Raw genomic sequence first — 19,252 nt, 5'->3', positions numbered from 1 at the left:
CAACATAAACCTGTCCACCATGGAGCAATCTTCAACTTCACCTGCAACTAACAACGCTATAAGAGGGGCTGAGCAAAGCGGTAACATAGCCAAGCAACAGTTTGGTAGGAAGGGTGTCAAAGGTTAGAGGTTCATGGCAATTTGGGAGGCTTGAGGAGCAAAAGATAGGTAACATAGCATAGCGATAGAATGAAGCAACTAGCATAGCAATGATAGTAGTGAGATCCAGGGTAGCGGTCATCTTGCCTGAAATCCCGCTAGGAAGAAGAACGAGTCCATGAAGAAGACGAATAGGAGTAGTCGAACGAATCCTCACAATCGCAACATTACCGGAACTAAGAAGAAACACCGGAAAGAAACAAACAACATGGTAAACAACCATCACATAAGCATGGCACGATGCACAACCAAGTATGATGCATGTCCGGTTTAAAGAGGCATGGCATGGCAAAGTGCACAAACAATACTACAAATTAAGTGGAGCTCAATATGCAACGAGTTGCATATTGACGAAACACCACATCAATTATTTAGTTCTTTCTCGATTTTGTACCCAACAATATTAAATGTTATTAAACAAGGAAATGGGTGAAGCATATGAAAACTACCTATCTAGGCAAGTTTAAATGAGGCCGGAAACAACAAACAACAATTCCGAAAAATCCTCATATGCGTATTTTGGATTTGGTACTGTTCTGCCCTAAACACAATTTTAATGATGTCAAACAGCAAAATGAAATGCACCGTGTTAAACTAGGCATTTTTCCACCCCATTTACATATAAAGAACATTTAAAACTGAGCTACGGTTATTTATCTATGAAATAAATTATTTTAACATGGCATATTAGCAAATTTAAACAAACAACAAGTTAAACATTTCTAACATGGATCAAAGTGGGATATTATTAATCTACACAAAATTCTGAGCATTTTACATGTTTAAATCATTTAAATCCAATGCACGGTTCAAGAGTTATTAATGCATGAACATGAGGGACTTTTCTGCAAATCTGTAATTCACTGGATAAAGCTAAATTGCAGATCTGGGGAAAAAACGTACACGGGCCGAATCTGTCTGGCCCGATAGTGTACAGGAGGGGGACTGGAGGGGCTGCTCACCCATGGGCTTGGCCCGGTGAGGCAGAGGCGAACTGGGCCGGATCTGGAGAAGGCAAGGGGATGCTGCTGGCCCAGGCGCGGAGGCCACACGCGACTGCGGTCAACGGGGTGAGCGGGCGAGCTACTCGTTTCTGAAGAACAGAAGCAGCAGCAGGCGGGACGAGGCGCTGGTTCAGGCGAGCAAGGCGCATGACTTGGTGGGCGGTGCAGATGGTCTCCGGCGAGGTCAGCAGGGCGAGGACGACGGCGAAGCAGAGGAGATCGGGGCCGGATGCGAACTTGACGGCGGCTGGGACGAGCAGGCGCTCGCTGGATGCGGCGTCCTCCTCGCGCAGCAGGAGCAGGGGAGGCCGTCAGGGTCCTGGACGGCGCCGCGGGGACTGGACGGCGAGGTAGGAGACGGCAGCTTGGTGCGGTTCCGAGGAAGGGCAATGCCAGAATAGAGTGGAGGGACTCGTTCTCGGCGGCGACGGAGCTGCGGGCAACCATGGCGGCTCCTAGAACACAGAGGGAGAGGCATTAGAACTGAGGGAGTGAACCAGAGAGAGGAGGGAAGGAGGAGAAGAAGAAGGGAAGGGGCGACGGGTTCCTGGAGGAGCTCGAGCATGTGGGCGGCGCTCAGGGTGGCTGGGTTCGCCGGCGGCGACGACGCCAGGGAGAAAGGAGCAAATGGGAGAAGCTCGCTCTCGGTTGGGGCAACAGGGATCTCTTGGTGGTTCCGACCAAAGGGGCTCGGGCTCGGGTGCTGGTTGGATGGCTGCGTAGATCGAGGGAGGAGGCTGCGGGTGCGGTTTGGAGGAAGGAAACTAGGCTGATTGGGGATGGATCCCGAGGGGAATTTGGTGGAGTGGCGGCGACGGCGACGGGTGGATGGGACAAGGTCCCTAGGTTTTAGGGTTAGTCTATATATAAGAAGTGAATTTTGGATAGGGGTATTTGGTCCCTCCGATCTTAATCGGATGGTCTAGAAATAAATAGATAGGGAGTCCAAACAAGAAAACGGAGATGTTTTATAGACATTTGGGGATGATCCGAATCCAACGATGATGACTGAGCGGTTTGGGTTCGGGGCAAGTCTCGGACGCGCGCGAGGGGGTCAGTGCACTGTGCAGAAAGGGCCAAACGATCGGACAACAAAAGAACGGTTGGTCTGAGAAACGTCAATGGAGGCGAGGGAGAAGCGGCAACTAACAACGGATGCACGTTTTATGAAAACATGCAGATGCAATGCGCATGATGCTATGAGATGAGATGCAAGACATGAACAAAATGCAAAACAAAAGGCAAAAACCCAACCACGAAGGAAATAACATATTGCATCTCCGGAAGAGGCAAGAGTTGGAGTTAAAAATATGGAAACTTACATCTGGGGCGTTACAGCACTCCACCACTACGAGAGGATCTCTTCCAGAGATCTAGGATGGCACCGGAGGGAAAAGGAAGAGGAAGATAAGAGGTAAACTAAGTTGCTTCTTTGACGAACGAGTGAAACCACGAACCTTGAGAGGTTGAGCAATTTAAAAGAAAGAGTACAACAGAGATGAGCGAGATTGCAAACAATCCGTTAGAAAAGAGGAACACGAAGTATTACGAGAACTTGAAGGTTGAAAGACATGGAAATAAGAGCTTCACGAACGAAAAGAATATGACCACCTCAGTATAATGAGATAGCCAAGGAACAAGAATGTCGGAATTTGGACAACACTCTGGTAGAAAAGAGAAGAAAACTTGATGAGAATTTAAGATATTGAAGAGATGATACAACACTCCGGTTAAATGGATAAGCAAGAAAATAACACGATCCTCACAAAACGAGGTGATGGGTGAAGAGCACAACATCACAATGCCTCCGTAACAAAAGAATAGAAGATAGATCATTGGAATAACAGAATGGAGTAGAAAATGCCAACTTCTACCACAAATGAGCTTGGAAAGCAACCTTCCAAGAAGGTTATAATGGAGTTGTTGCAAAAACCAACAATGAAAGAACAAGCTTGTAGTGGGCTTATGGAAAACATCTCAAGACTATGAGGTGACAACGGGCCACTAATGGAAACCATTGATTTGATTGAGAGCACCAAAGAGATGAAAACTTCTTCCGCCAAGAGGATAAATAGCAAGCTTGGGTCATGCATAATCACCACAAATAGCAACAACCCTTAAGGAAAAGCTTTAGGTGAAATCTGACACAAGATAACTCCAACGAAGAAGTTGATTGGTCGAAAAGATCTCTTGAACGAAGAGAAAATGATGGATTTAAAATACCTCATCCTTGACAACATATGAATCACGAAACATGAAGGAAATTGTCAAGAGTGACATAACACCACCTCAAAAGATAAGGTAGAAATAATTGCACTTTGTAATGCAAGAAGAAGAATACTTGACATCCTCAAAACAAAACATGTGTTGAGCACCATGTTTATTTTAGAGTATAGCTTGGCGGGTCATAACTTCGAGAGAAATCTTGAAGAACAATTGAAGAATGAAAGAAATCCATGAGGAACCACCATGTAGATCTTCCATGAAGAACTCTGGTAATAAAAGGGTGATAGACAAGAAGAGAAGTTGAAAACACGAGGTGAAGCCTTGCAATAATTTAGGTGGAGCTTCGCGACGATATAACCGAGAAAACTTGGAACTCCGGAAAAAAGAAAATATGAAACACTAGAAACAAGAATTACTTCATCATGAACAATCTCCGGAAGAAAAGTATTGAATCACCTCGAGGAAATAAGAATAAGATTTATTGTATGCTTATCCTTTATCAAATTAAATTAATGGCAAGCAATGGATTTTGCATATTACTTATTCTCGTAGAAAGGATTAAGAGAGATATAGCGCAAACTTAAGAAGGTATTGATGGAACCACCCGTGGGATTTGGAAACAACGAATGAATTGATATGATAACAAAGGAAGTGAAAATCTTGAACGAACCACCGTAAAAATTGAAAATGAAAGTAGCCAAGGCACAATTCACCGGGAAGAATTGGAAAACGAATGAAGATACTTGAGGCAATTTAGATACAAGTGAACGAAGAGATCACGAGCTTATTAGAGAAAACTTGAATGATGCACCGGTAAGATTTGGAGAATGATACACGCTGAGAATGAAGAATTATGACATGATGGCCTTCGGAGGAAAGAAATGGAAACAACTCATGAAATGCTTTGGATGGGTGAAAAGAATTGTCACAATCAAAAACAATTATGAGGATGGCATGAAGCTAGAACCATGAATCTTCAAGAGAATGGAGCAAGATTTAAGAGAAATCCGTCTTCGGTCTTCAAAACCCAAGAATGACGAGGAGAAACACCACCATGGATTGTTGCGACACTCCAGAATAAAAAATAGAAAGGTTGAACCAACAACGAAAGAATTTGAAAGATCTTGGAGAAAGACATTATGATAATTCATTCTTACATCAAACTTTGAAATGAATTTGAGAATCGCTCCTGATAATTCGAAGAGTCAGGTAAGATCATGGGAAAAGACCTGTGGGTTAGGACCCACTCAAAAGAAAACATCGTTGGAAATGATTTTAAAGAGAGATTGCACCGGTTGAATTAAATAGCTTGAATGAGATAACAATCTCCAAATAGCTTGAACAGATTAAGAATGGAAACACAAATCTTCTGAGATATCTTCAACACTCTGGAACAAATGAATAGCAAGAGGTGAGTGATTGAGAGGTGCACCGGCATGAGAAAGCATTTTCCACGAGGAAAGGAATATGGTCAACACTGAAAGCTTGAATTGGATCCACCGGAGAACAAAAAAAACGAAGGATGATGAACTTGAAGCTCGTGAGCCACTTAACGAGGGATCACCGGATCAGAACATTGATTGAAAAGAGTGAAGTGACTTCACATGAATAAATGGATACATGATTAAGAAAATGAGTCCTTGAAGAAAAGGGTGGGAGGGTGGGGAAAAACAAAGACAACTTGGGATGAACGAAACAAACACCGCTGAGAAAACTTAGAATTGATCTTGTGGATGGGGAGAATGATGGGATCATCTCGAAGAGAAGCGCACCGGTTGGAAAAGAATTAATATGACAACCTCAATGATCAAAAGGATTAGTATTCACATAGCAATATGAGAACACCATTTAGGAAAGGTATGGATCAACACTTGACTTTGAAGCAACTCGAATACCACAACTCAAAATAAAATAAGGGATTGGCTTGCAGAAATAAGCCGGAAACAAACATATGATAGATCCCATATCGTATCATGTGTCTGTTGGAAAGATAAAACTAGAGCTACTTGAATTCCCACCTATAAAACTCCCGAAACTTTCTGGTTATGCAATCTGGTGTTGGGGATACAGGGGAAGCAATATATCTCACCCAAACTAACAATACCTACATCCAAGCTACATCCATCCGTCAACACATAACCAAGAACCTTCGGAAATCGTGTACCTCAACCTTCGAAAAGCATCTGTTATACAAGCTATGGCAATACTCCCGAACTCCCGCCCCAGTACTGGGTGGCGTCGAGGTTATCTCACCAACAACTGCATAAAAGAGATTTTCGATGTTGGCAAAACTCAGGTATTCCAGAACTGCAACGCCAAAATTGTGACGACAATATCTCGGAGCTCAACTCCCCGGGTCACTGCCACATAAAAGATAGGAGGCACTCGTCACAAAACCATCGGAATGATTCCAAGATACCCGCGTGATCCTAAATTTTTTTAGTGAAATTTGAGGAGAGGAAAGACAAAACATCTACGTCAGGAGTCCTCACCAGAGCGACGAAGGGGCTGAGGAGTAAAAAGAATCCTACTCTCCGATATATATAATCCTAAGACTCGAAAATAGTTTTCTTCTAGACTCAACAATGACCAACAATCAAGGGGGCTCCTATGGTTGGTCGAGGCTCTGATACCAACTTGTCACGCCCAATATGCGATACTATCCTAAAGAGACTTGAAGGTCCCACCAAGGATAGAACCGCATATTGAAACGCTTTTGCAAGGTGGATATCATTACATCAACATTACATAATAGATGGGGATACATACAAGAGGCATACAATGCCACACGAATACAACATCATCATACATAAGATCAACATCCGACTACGGATGAAACACAAACAGGAACTCAAACGACATCCACCCTGCTAGCCCAGGCTGCCGACCTGGAACCTATCCCCTGATCAAAGAAGAAGCAGAAGAAGAACTGCAAAACAAGCAAACATCACTCTCGCGTCATGATCATCGCATAACCTGTACCTGCAACTGTTGTTGTAGTAATCTGTGAGCCACGAGGACTCAGCAATCCCATTACCATGGGTATCAAGACTAGCTAAGCTTAATGGGAAAGGAAGGGGTAAAGTGATGAGGTTGCAGCAGCGACTAAGCAAGAATGGTGGCTAACATACGCAAATAAGAGCGAGAAGAGAAGCAAAGGAACGGTAGTCAACTAGTAATGATCAAGAAGTGATCCTGAACACCTACTTACATCGAACATAACCCAAAACCGTGTTCACATCCCGGACTCCACCGAAAAGAGACCATCACGGCTACACACGCGGTTGATGCGTTTTAATTTGTATCTGGTGTCAAGTTATCTACAACCGGACATTAACAAATTCCCATCTGCCACATAACTGCGGGCACGGCTCTCAAAAGTTTATACCCTGCAGGGGTGTCCCAACTTAGCCCATGATAAGCTCTCGGGATCAACGAAGGATATACCTTTTCCCAGGAAGACCCGATCAGACTCGGAATCCCGGTTTACAAGACATTTCGACAATGGTAAAATAAGAAGAGCAAGACCGCCCGATGCGCCGACATTCCCGACAGGAGCTGCACATATCTCGTTCTCAGGGCACCACCGGATGAGCCATCCGTACAACTAAAACCAGACCTCAAGTTTCCCTGAGGGGGCGCTGCAAAGGGCTCTAGTTCGGACCAACACTTAGACAAGCATTGGCCCGGGGGGCTATAATAAAGATGACCCTTGGGTTAATTACTCCCAAGGGAAATGTAGGTGGTGGTGAGGCAAATGGTCAAACCAATGTTGGGCCTTGCTCGAGGAGTTTTTATTCAAAGCGAACTGTCAAGGGGGTCCCATAAATCACCCAACGGCGTAAGGAATGCAAAATCCGGGAACATAACACCGGTATGACGGAAACTAGGGCGACAAGAGTGGAACAAAACACCAGGCATAAGGCCGAGCCTTCCACCCGTTACCAAGTATATAGATGCATTAATTAAATAAGAGATATTGTGATATCCCAACATAAACCTGTCCACCATGGAGCAATCTTCAACTTCACCTACAACTAACAACGCTATAAGAGGGTCTGAGCAAAGCGGTAACATAGCCAAGCAACGGTTTGCTCGGAAGGGTGTCAAAGGTTCGAGGTTCATGGAAATTTGGGAGGCTTGAGGAGCAAAAGATAGGTAATGCAGCATACCGATAGAATGAAGCAACTAGCATAGCAATGATAGTAGTGAGATCCAGGGTAGCGGTCATCTTGCCTGAAATCCCGCTAGGAAGAAGAACGAATAGGAGTAGTCGAACGAATCCTCATAATCACAACATTACCGGAACTAAGAAGCAACACCGAAAAGAAACAAACAACATGGTATACAACCATCACATAAGCATGGCACGATGCGCAACCAAGTATGATGCATGTCCGGTTTAAAGAGGCATGGCATGGCAAAGTGTACAAACAATACTACAAATTAAGTGGAGCTCAATATGCAACGAGTTGCATATTGACGAAACACCACATCAATTATTTTGTTCTCTCTCAGTTTTGTACCCAACAATATTAAATGTTATTAAACATGGCAATGGGTGAAGCATATGAAAACTACCTATCTAGGCAAGTTTAAATGAGGCCGGAAACAACAAACAACAATTCCGGAAAATCCTCATATGCGTATGTTGGATTTGGTACTGTTCTGCCCTAAACACAATTTTAATGATGTCAAACAGCAAAATGAAGTGCACCATGTTAAACTAGGCATTTTTCCACCCCATTTACATATAAAGAACATTTAAAACCGAGCTACGGTTATTTAGTTATGAAATAAATTATTTTAACATGGCATATTAGCAAATTTAAACAAACAGCAAGTTAAACATTTTTAACATGGATAAAAGTGGGATATTATTAATCTACACAAAATTCTAAGAATTTTACATGTTTAAATCATTTAAATCCGATGCACGGTTCAAGAGTTATTAATGCATGAACATGAGGGACTTTTCTGCAAATCTGTAATTCACTGGATAAAGTTAAATCGCAGATCTGGGAAAAAAACGTACACAGGCCGAATCTGTCTGGCCCGATAGTGTACAGGAGGGGGACTGGAGGGGCTGCTCACCCATGGGCTTGGCCCGGTGAGGCAGAGGCGAACTGGGCCGGATCTGGAGAAGGCAAGGGGAGGCTGCTGGCCCAGGCGCGGAGGCCACGCGCGACTGCGGTCAACGGGATGAGCGGGCAAGCTGCTCATTTCTGAAGAACAGAAGCAGCAACAGGTGGGACGAGGCGCTGGTTCAGGCGAGCGAGGCGCAGGACTTGGTGGGCGGCGCAGATGGTCTCCGGCGAGGTCAGCAGGGCGAGGACGACGGCGAAGCAGAGGAGATCAGGGCCGGATGCGAACTTGACGGTGGCTGGGACGAGCAGGCGCTCGCTGGATGCGGCGTCCTCCTCGCGCAGCAGAAGCAGAGGAGGCCGTCAGGGTCCTGGACGGCACCGCGGGGACTGGACGGCGCGGTAGGAGACGGCAGCTTGGCGCGGTTTCGAGGAAGGGCAACGCCAGAACAGGGCGGAGGGACTGGTTCCCGGCGGCGACGGAGCTGCGGGCAACCATGGCGGCTCCTGGAACACAGAGGGAGAGGCATGAGAACCGAGGGAGTGAACCAGAGAGAGGAGGGAAGGAGGAGAAGAAGAGGGGAAGGGGCGACGGGTTCCTGGAGGAGCTCGAGCATGTGGGCGGCGCTCGGGGTGGCTGGGTTCGTCGGCGGCGACGGCGCCATGGAGAAAGGAGCAAACGGGAGAAGCTCGCTCTCGGTCAGGGCAGCAGGGATCTCTTGGTGGTTCCGACCAAAGGGGCTCGGGCTCGGGCGCTGGTTGGATGGCTGCGTAGATCGAGGGAGGAGGCTGCGGGTGCGGTTTGGAGGAAGGAAACTAGGCTGATTGGGGATGGATCCCGAGGGGAATTTGGTGGAGTGGCGGCGGCGGCGACCGGTGGATGGGACAAGGTCCCTAGGTTTTAGGGTTAGTCTATATATAACAAGTGAATTTTGGATAGGGGTATTTGGTCCCTTCGATCTTAATCGAATGGTCTAGAAATAAATAGATAGGGAGTCCAAACAAGAAAACGAAGATGTTTTATAGACATTTGGGGATGATCTGAATCCAACGGTGATGACTGAGCGGTTCAGGTTCGGGGCAAGTCTCGGACGCGCGCGAGGGGGTCAGTGCACTGTGCAGAAAGGGCCAAACGATCGGACAACAAAAGAACGGTTGGTCTGAGAAACATCAACAAAGGCGAGGGAGAAGCGGCAACTAACAACGGATGCACGTTTTATGAAAACATGCAGATGCAATGCGCAGGATGCTATGAGATGAGATGCAAGACATGAACAAAATGCAAAACAAAAGACAAAAACCCAACCACGGAGGAAATAACATATCGCATCTCCGGAAAAGGCAAGAGTTGGAGTTACAAATATGGAAAGTTACATCCGGGGTGTTACATTGCCACACCCGGAGCCGGCCCAAGTAACCCGCCCAATGCTAATCAGTTTATGACACCCGGAGCGGGGGGACTTGCTCAGCGTCAGGAGATGCCACCTCCTCATGTGAGCATGGCACCGCCGCATTATGTGCCAATACCGGAGGGTCACTTTTCCAACCCCATGGAGAATTTAATCGCAGCATCAGCATGTTTGGCAACTCTTCCAGTGGACGGTGATGATCCAACAACAGTGGAGACCCAGAGGATGAGGGAACTTGTCTAGACGGCCCTAGCCCAGCAGGAGACCTATTCTTACAGCCGGGATAGGATTCATTCAACCCCTCCGCCTTGGTTAGCGCCGCCTCGTCAGAACCGGAGCCCGAGTTACAGCAGGCACATGGAGTCCGAAGCTTTATCAAGCAACGCCCAACACCGTAACCAACATGGGGGCTATAACCCGGTACAAGACCGAATACGTCAGGAGAACGAGCGGGCGGCTCAACAGGAGGCTCAGCTGACGGCTCATCAAGACATCCCGGAGTACCCAACGACTTCTATTGAGTTGGGAGTAGCCACCAGAACCGGTGGGGTTCCTTGTTTGATACCGGCTTTATGCAACGTGCGCCTGCCTGAGGACTTCAAGGGACCTCGGAAGGTGCCGAATTACACGGCTGACTTACAACCCGGAGCATGGATTGAGAGCTATGAGATGGCCATGGAGCTGTTGAAGGTTAGCGACGCGGCAATGGCTAAATACTTCACCATGATGTTAGATGGAACGGCCCGGTCCTGGATAAAAGGTTTACCACCAAATTCCATTGGTTCGTGGGAGGAGTTAAAGGCCTGGTTCATCCAGAACTTCAAAGACACCTGTAAGCAGTCCATGTCAATCGTGGACTTGACAAGTTGTAAGTAGGGGGAGGGTGAGTCCACTACCCATTGGATACGCCGGGTCAAGGAGATAATTCATTCATCTGATAAGATGGATGCCGGCTCTGCAGTCCTCATGTTGGAGAAAAATTGCAACTTTGAGCCGCTGAGGCAGAAATTGGGACGCCTAAAGCGTGACTGCACCGATATGGGAATGCTGATGGTGGCTTTAGTCAAATACGCCGATTCTGATAATACCAAGGACTCTGCGTCTGACGATGAGAAAGCAGGGAAGGGTAAAAAGAACGGTAATGGAAAAGGTCAACAGCATAACCCAGGGAATCAAGGCGGCAATAAGCGTAAGGCGGGCAGTAGTCCAGAGCTTGTGGCTAATGCTAGTACACAGGGTAATAATCATAGACGCGAGGGTAAGTGGCCACGAACCGGCGGGTCAGGACCATCTCTTGAGGAGCTACTCAACGAGCCCTGTCCGAAACACGGCACCAGGGAGCACCCCGCTACTCACCTGTGGAAAGATTGTGCGATCATGAAGGCGTTTAAAAATTCTAATATCTTTGATGGTGGTCATGGACCTGGTGGCGGTTCGGGGCCCGGCGGCCTTCATGGCCTGGGTGGCGGCTCAAATTCCAGTTTTCATGGACAATCGGGTGGAAACAATCAACAGCAAGCTGGTTAGGGAGGACAACCGCAGCAGCAGTCGGGTTACCAGAGCCAACCAAAACAGTTGAGCGATGGGCAATATCATGTGTTCACCACTAGCTTATGCAAACATGACCAGAAGGTTCGTAAGAGGGTTGTAAATTCGGTTGAGCCGGCGGTCCCTCGTTATTTGAGATGGTCAAAGCAACCTATCATTTGGAGCAGAGAGGATCACCCGCTACGAGTTGATAATCCGGGTCAGTTAGCCTTGGTTGTAGCACCTCAGGTTGGCGAATATAAATTCACTAAAGTACTCATGGACGGAGGCAGCAGCATCAATATCCTGTATTATGAGACCTTCTAGCATATGGGGTTAACAGAGAAGAATCTGAGGACGTCCAACACTGTTTTTCACGGGGTGGTCCCAGGTAATTCAGCTTACCCGGTTGGTAAGATTGAATTGGAGGTCGCTTTTGGAGATGAGTATGATTCCAGGGCTGAGAAGTTGACGTTTGAGGTGGTCAAGATCAAGAGCCCGTATCACACTCTATTTGGGCGACCAGCTTACGCTAAGTTCATGGCCCGGCCGTGTTATGTTTACTTATAGCTCAAGATGCCGGGTTACAAAGGCACCATCACCGTGCATGGGAGTCGAAAGGTGGCCTTGGAATGTGAAGAAGGCGACGCGGCTTATGCTGAGACGGCCTGTGCCACGGAGGAGCTCAAATTCTATCAAGACAATGTTGACCCGACGGATATGACCTCCCTCAAGAAACCAACTACAGAGCACGACCCGGCGTTGAAGTTTAAATCGGCCGCTGATACAAAGCTTGTTGACTTCACCCCAGCGGCCGCCTCTAACCAGTTCAGTATCAGTGCCAATTTGGATCCTAAATAGGAAAGCGCGCTCATCGAGTTCATGTGTGAGAACCGGGACATCTTTGCATGGAAACCTTCTGACATGTCGGGTGTACCGAGGGAACTCGCTGAGCACACTCTCAATATTGATCCAAAGTATAAGCCGGCCAGGCAGTTTCTCCGACGATTCAACGAAGAGAGACGAGCAGCCATTGGAGAAGAGGTGGCCGGCTCTTAGCGGCCGGGTTTATTGTCGAAGTCTTTCATCCCGAGTGGTTGGCGAACCCGGTCCTGGTACTCAAGAAGAACGACACTTGGCGGATGTGTGTGGATTACACGGACTTAAACAAGGCTTGCCCGACTGATCCCTTTGCACTCCCCCGTATTGATCAAATCATTGATGCTACGGCAGGTTGTGAAGGTTTGAGCTTTTTGGATGCCTACTCTGGCTATCATCAGATCAAGATGGCAGTTAAGGACCAGGAGAAGACAACTTTCATCACTCCATTTGGGGCCTTCTGTTATGTATCTATGCTTTTTGTGCTCAAGAGTGCCCAGGCAACTTATCAGCGATGTGTGCAGAACTATTTGCACGATCAGATTGGGCGCAATGTTCATGCTTATGTGGACGACATCATGGTGAAATCCAGAGAAAAGGAAACTTTAATATCCGATTTGAGAGAAACCTTTGACAATCTCCGGGTTTACAAGATGATGCTTAACCCGGCCAAGTGTGTATTTGGTGTGCCTGCAGGCAAGCTCTTGGGTTTTCTGGTGTCAAATAGAGGCATTGAAGCTAATCCAGGGAAGATCACGGCGATCACCTCTCTGGCTAAGTCGGCGTGTATCAATGACGTTCAACGCCTGGCGGGACGTGTTGCTGCTTTAAGCCGGTTCATAAGATGGTTAGGGGAGAAGGCCTTGCCGCTATATCAGATGATGAAGAAGACGGACACGTTTGTCTGGAGTGATGCTGTTAACACTGCCTTTGAGGATTTAAAGAGACAGTTGTATGAGCCACCGGTTCTTGCAGCTCCCATTGATAAAGAGCCGCTATTGTTATATGTGGCTGCTAACTCACGGGCTGTCAGTGTTGCCATCATGGTGGAACAAAAGGAGCCAGGCAAGGAGCATCAGGTTCAACGGCCAGTTTACTACATCAGCGAGGTGCTCATTGAGTCTAAACAAAGGTATCCACATTGGCAGAAGCTTGTTTATGGTGTGTTCATGGCGAATCGGAAACTGAAGCAGTACTTCCAAGGTCACCCTATAACGGTGGTGAGCTCAGCTCCTTTGGGAGATATCATTCAGAATAGAGAAGCTACAGGGAGAATTGCTAAGTGGGCCATTGAGCTTGGGCCTTACGGTTTAAAGTATATACCCCGTACTGCCATCAAATCTCAGGCGTTGGTGGATTTTATCAATGATTGGACAGATTTGCAGGCACCTGAGGAGAAGCCGGACAATACGTATTGGACTATTCATTTTGATTGGTCCAGGCAGTTAGAAGGATCAGGGGCTGGGGTTGTTTTAACTTCCCCTCGAGGTGACAAATTTCGTTATGTGCTCCGGCTCATGTTTCCTTGCACTAACAATGCAGCTGAATACGAGGCCTTGCTCCATGGTCTCCGGATGGCTAAGGAGATGAATTTAAGCCGGGTAAGGTGCTTGGGCGACTCAAACCTTGTGGCTCAGCAGGTCTCAGGCACATGGGATTCTAAGGACCCCCTTATGGCGGCTTATCATTGTGAAGTTGTTGCTGTAGCTGGGTACTTCAAAGGGTATCAGGTGGAGCACATTGACAGAAGGAAGAATGAGGCGGCGGATGCTTTAAGCCGGTTGGGCTCTCAGCGTAAGCCGGTGCCGCCTAACACCTTTCTGGACATTTTACATAATCCTTCTGTCAAGGCACCTACAGAGGAAGAGCTTGCAGTGCCAGACCCGGAGGCACAGTTGGTGGCTGCACTTCATATTATCCCGGATTGGACATTGCCATATCTGGCTTATATGACCTGGGGAGAGCTGCCTGAGGATGAGACCTTGGCGAGACAAATTGTCAGACGGTCCAAATCCATGACAATTGTTAATGGCGAGTTACATCATCTCAGTGTCACAGGTGCGTTCCAGCGTTGTGTGTCGCCTACAGAGGGTCAAGAGATACTTCGAGAGATCCATGAAGGGGATTGTGGTCATCATGCCGGCTCAAAATCTCTGGTGGCCAAGGCTTTCTGTCATGGTTTTTATTGGCTGACGGCTCATGCTGATGCAGAAGATCTTGTTAGCAAATGTGACGGGTGTCAAAAGTTCTCAAGATGAGCTCATGTACCGGCTCAGGAGTTGAGGATGATTTCAATTACTTGTCCGTTTGCAGTCTGGGGGCTTGACATGGTGGAGCCTTTCAAAAGGTCTAAGGATAAAAAAACGCACCTCCTGGTGGCAGTGGATAAATTTACAAAGTGGATTGAGGCAGAACCGGTCAGTCAGTGTGATGCGGCCACAACGGTGCAGTTCATCAAAAAGGTGATCTTTCGTTTTGGTTTTCCACATAGCATCATAACTGATAATGGCACTAATCTCTCCAAGGGTGCCATGGAAGAGTTCTGTCAACGGGAACATATCCGGCTTGACGTTTCGGCTGTTGCTCATCCTCATTCCAATGGTCAAGCAGAACGAGCTAATCAGGAGATTTTAAGGGGTGTCAAACCACGGCTCTTGGTCCCCTTACAGCGGACTCCGGGGTGTTGGGTTGAAGAGCTGCCCTCCGTGCTGTGGAGCATCAACACTACGCCTAACAGATCAACGGGTTACACGCCTTTCTTCATGGTTTATGGAGCAGAGGCAGTTCTGCCAAGTGATATCCGGCATGATTCACCCCGTGTGGCGGCTTACGTTGAGGCTGATAATGAGAAGGCTCGACAGGAGGCTTTGGACTTGTTGGATGAGGAGCGAGACTTGGCAATAGCCCGCTCGGCGATTTACCATCAAGACCTTCGTCGCTATCACAGCCGCCGGGTCAGAAGCAGAACATTTCAGGAAGGCGATTTAGTGCTCCGGCTCATCCAGGATCAGACCGATATGCATAAGCTATCTCCTCCTTGGGAAGGACCCTTTGTGGTCAGCAAGAATCTGCACAACGGGTCATACTACCTCATCGATATTCAAGAGCACAAGGACTCAGGTAAATCGGAGGAGGAGACCCGCCGGCCGTGGAATATAGCCCATCTTCAGCCTTATTATACTTAAGCCACCGGCTCTTTAGATGTATATATTTTTGACAATGTACATATTATATAAAGTAATAAAGCAGGACCTCTGTCCTTTTTTCACCCTCAAAAAAGTGTTTATGTCCTTTTTGTCAGGTGGTGGAAACAACCAATAGGGACCGGATCAAATCTGAATCCGGTTTACCCTTGGTCCGGCTTATGATCATATCTGAATCTAGCCATGATCACTTGGGGGCTTCCTGTTCAAACATAGGTCGTATCCGAACCAAAGAGAACATAGCTGTCGATACCCACTTGATCGGCATACTCGCCAAGCCTACTTGGGGGCTTCCTGATCATATTTGAATCACAGCTTGACCCCTTTAGGTCTAACATGGGTCGTATACGAATCAGCATCATTAAACAAATCCTATGGTCACTTGGTGGCTTCCAATTCAAACATAGGTCGTATTCGAACCAAAGAGAACATAGCTGTCGATACCCACTTGATTGGCATCGCCACGCCACTGGGGGCTATATGATCGTATCCGAATCTTAGCTTAACCCCTTTGGAACGGTTTACTGATCGTATCCGAATCAGAGGCCTGTAAAACTATTTTGATTATTCTGATACCTTGTGGAAAGCATTTTAAGGTGTTTTTGTCTTGCCGGTTTAATATTCGTCACCCCAGGTAATTTAAGTACCGGGTGAACATTATATGAGCCGGGAAGATCATTCAAGAATTGCAGAATAAGGCAAGCAAAATTTAACACGCCAAGGAAGTGAAAGCCAGAAATATACAGCCATGGCGGCTTACGAAAAGCGTTAAGTGATAAAAGCATGCACGAAGGCATGATGAGCATTAAGAAGTTATTTCTACCCTATTACATGACTCCCCGGGTCTGAATAGGTGAAGCATTGTATTTTGGCCAAACACCCGGTGATTCACTCCTTCGGTGGGCTTGACGGCTCCGGGTTACCCTTCTCCGCTTCTCCGTCGCCTGTTGTTTCCTGGAAAGTTTATGAAGCCCAATCAATGCTTCTCAAAGCTTCAAATTCAGCTTCATCATCTATTAAACCGGCCGGGTCCACTTCAGGGGCAAAAGTATGCTTACGAATTGGAGGGATCAGGCTGATTTGATCATATGGAGTGTTTGGGATTTTCCGGTTGTTGCTGTCATAAGCCGATGAATACTTGCTGAGGTCAGTATCATTTCTAATAAGGGTGGCCACCGGACGTATGGCCTTAACACAGGCGTGGAAGTCATGATCATCAAAGGCATTGCCGTCTTCCTTTAGACTCGGATATCCAAGCGCAAGGTCTGCCGGGTCTAGTTCTGGGAGCCATGCTTTTGCCTGGCTCAATGCAGCTACGGCCCCGGCTCTTGAAGATGAACGCCTTAAGTCTTGGATCCGTTGAGGTAGGAAGGCGAGGCTCTTCAAAACATCTTGCAGAAGGCGGGGGTGTGGAGTTGATAAAGCTACAACGGCCAGGGCACGTTGTGTACCGGAGTATAGCTGTTCCACTAACGTATAAACTGCTTTAAGCTTGATCAGCGTGTTCTGCTTCAGATGACACTCCTGGAGCATGTATGTGCACAAGCATAACAGTAATCCGGAAGTATTTATTACAATAGTCATTGTACGGTTGCCATGTTAAAACTATGTCACAATAACTTACCAAAGATGGCTGAGACCATTTGGGATATTTGCTGTGTTAAGTTTGACAGCTCAGTTGTTGCTTCTGCAAGAGATGCTTTGGCTGTTTCGGCCCGAGTCACCAGGGAAGCCTTTTCATCAGCCCAAAATTTCCTTTCCGACTCAAAATTCTTCTTTAGTTTCTCATTTTCAGAGACACTAAATTCAAATTTGGAGTTAGCTTTTTGCGTCTCAAGCTCTTGAGTTTCCAGACGACTCTTCAGGGCAGCGAGCTCTGATTCAAATTGACTTATGGCAGCCTGCAAATTGACACCGGGTAATGGTATGGATTCTAGTAAGATAAACATTCAAGTCCCAAGCACTTTACAGGTAAAGATACTTGGCACTTGGGGGCTAATGTATGCTGAAAGAAATTTTAACTTTATCCTGCCGGGTCAAACATATTAAGTCTCAAGCACCTTACAAGTAAGGATACTTGACACTTGGGGACTAATGTGTATTGCAAATTTAAAGACCTTATGTTATACCGGGTTAAATAAATTCTTTTTAAGCCAGATAAGTTTACAAGTAAAAGCAGATTTCTAAGTCTACAACGTATTTGTTCATAAGCAGTAGACTTGGGGGCTGGTACAGTATATATAAGGCTCAGATATAAGTATAAGTTTATACCTCAGATTTATGTTGTATTTGTTTCACCATGTCAATTTCTAGGTCACGGCTATTATGCACTTGATTCAGATAGCCTGAGACTATATCACCAATGCTTAGGTGAGTATAATCTGCAATGTCCTGTTTGGCTTTTCGGCGTTGGGCAAACTCTTCCTTGGCAGTACATTTGGCAAGGACTGTAGGCCGCCTGGTTCAACAAATTGGGACTTCACAATCTCAACTTCTGGGTCATTTCTCTTCACCGGGCTAGGACTCTCCGGGTCACTTGTGTGAAGAATGTCTTCGGTAGGTGGATCAGAGGTTGGCACTGGAATATCGGAAGCCGGGTCAGGCGGCGGCTGATGGGTAGCGTTGTCTGGAGCAGACGCATTAATCACCAGTTCAGCCACGACCGGTTCTTCGGACGGCTTATTCTTCTTTGCCCGCTTGCTGGGCTTCACTTGCATACTGTTAACAAAAGCAGAAGGATGAATACGCAAGCACGGGTAAGGTAAAAAGTGCATAAGTTTACATTACCCGGGAGCAGTTTTGAAAGTCGGCATATTTGACTGCATGGATTCACTAGAAGAAGGAGAGGTATCCTGATAATTGGAGTCAGATGAATTGAGAGGTTGATGAATTAAGCCTGCTAAAGGTAAGACAGAGCATAAATCGGAGATAACCTCAGTCCGACGTTTCCTGGTTACATCAGGTAAGCCGGAGGAGAGTTCTGCATCTTTGTTGTTCCAGGTCTGCCTCCGGTTCTCAAGCTGTTGTTGCTTCAAAATAAATTGAGGATCTTGATAAGCAAGTGCATGTGAAAATCTTACTTTCCGGGTCACCCTTCGGGTCTTTCGCTTTGGCAAAGACTCTGAGTCGGAGGAGATGATAGTTACCTCTTCATTAGCTGCTCGACTGTTCCCCGTATCCTCCTGAAAGGATAAAATGTCAGACAGGTGATAACAAGGGACTAAGAAAGTTTAAAGATTACCTCTTCCTCATCCGAAGAGCTATCCTCCAATCTGAGTAAGTCGGAGGCGTTGGGTTTCTTTTTCTTCGAGGTTCCTACCTTGGCGGCTTTACTTTCAGCTTTCTTGGTCGTTCTGGCTTGTTTGGCAGCTTCATGGTCATATTTGGCTTTCCAAAAGTCATCACCAGCCTGTGGAAAAAGTTAAAGAATCATGAGTATCAAGACAGGTATCATATATCCGTAAACATTCATTATGATTGATAACTTACCGCAGGGGCCGGGTTATTCTTGCAAAATGGAAGTAAACCGAAGGCGTTGCTCGTCACAGTGCCCTCCTTCAGTAGTGACTGGGTTGTAGCATCCACCACGTCATCTGGTAAGTCGTCAGGGCTATGGCGTGGCGGATCAGTCTTTTCTCCAGTATAAGTACACATCAAGCCGGGACGGCGGCTTAATGGAAGTATTCGCCAAGTAACCCAGACTCGGACCAGATCGATGTCATTTAACCCATTTTCCAAGAGAGCTTTAATCTTCCTGATGG

The sequence above is a fragment of the Triticum aestivum genome, chromosome 4B, assembly GCF_018294505.1.
Source record: "Triticum aestivum cultivar Chinese Spring chromosome 4B, IWGSC CS RefSeq v2.1, whole genome shotgun sequence".
Taxonomy (NCBI): domain Eukaryota; kingdom Viridiplantae; phylum Streptophyta; class Magnoliopsida; order Poales; family Poaceae; genus Triticum; species Triticum aestivum.
This window is presented reverse-complemented; position numbering follows the sequence as displayed.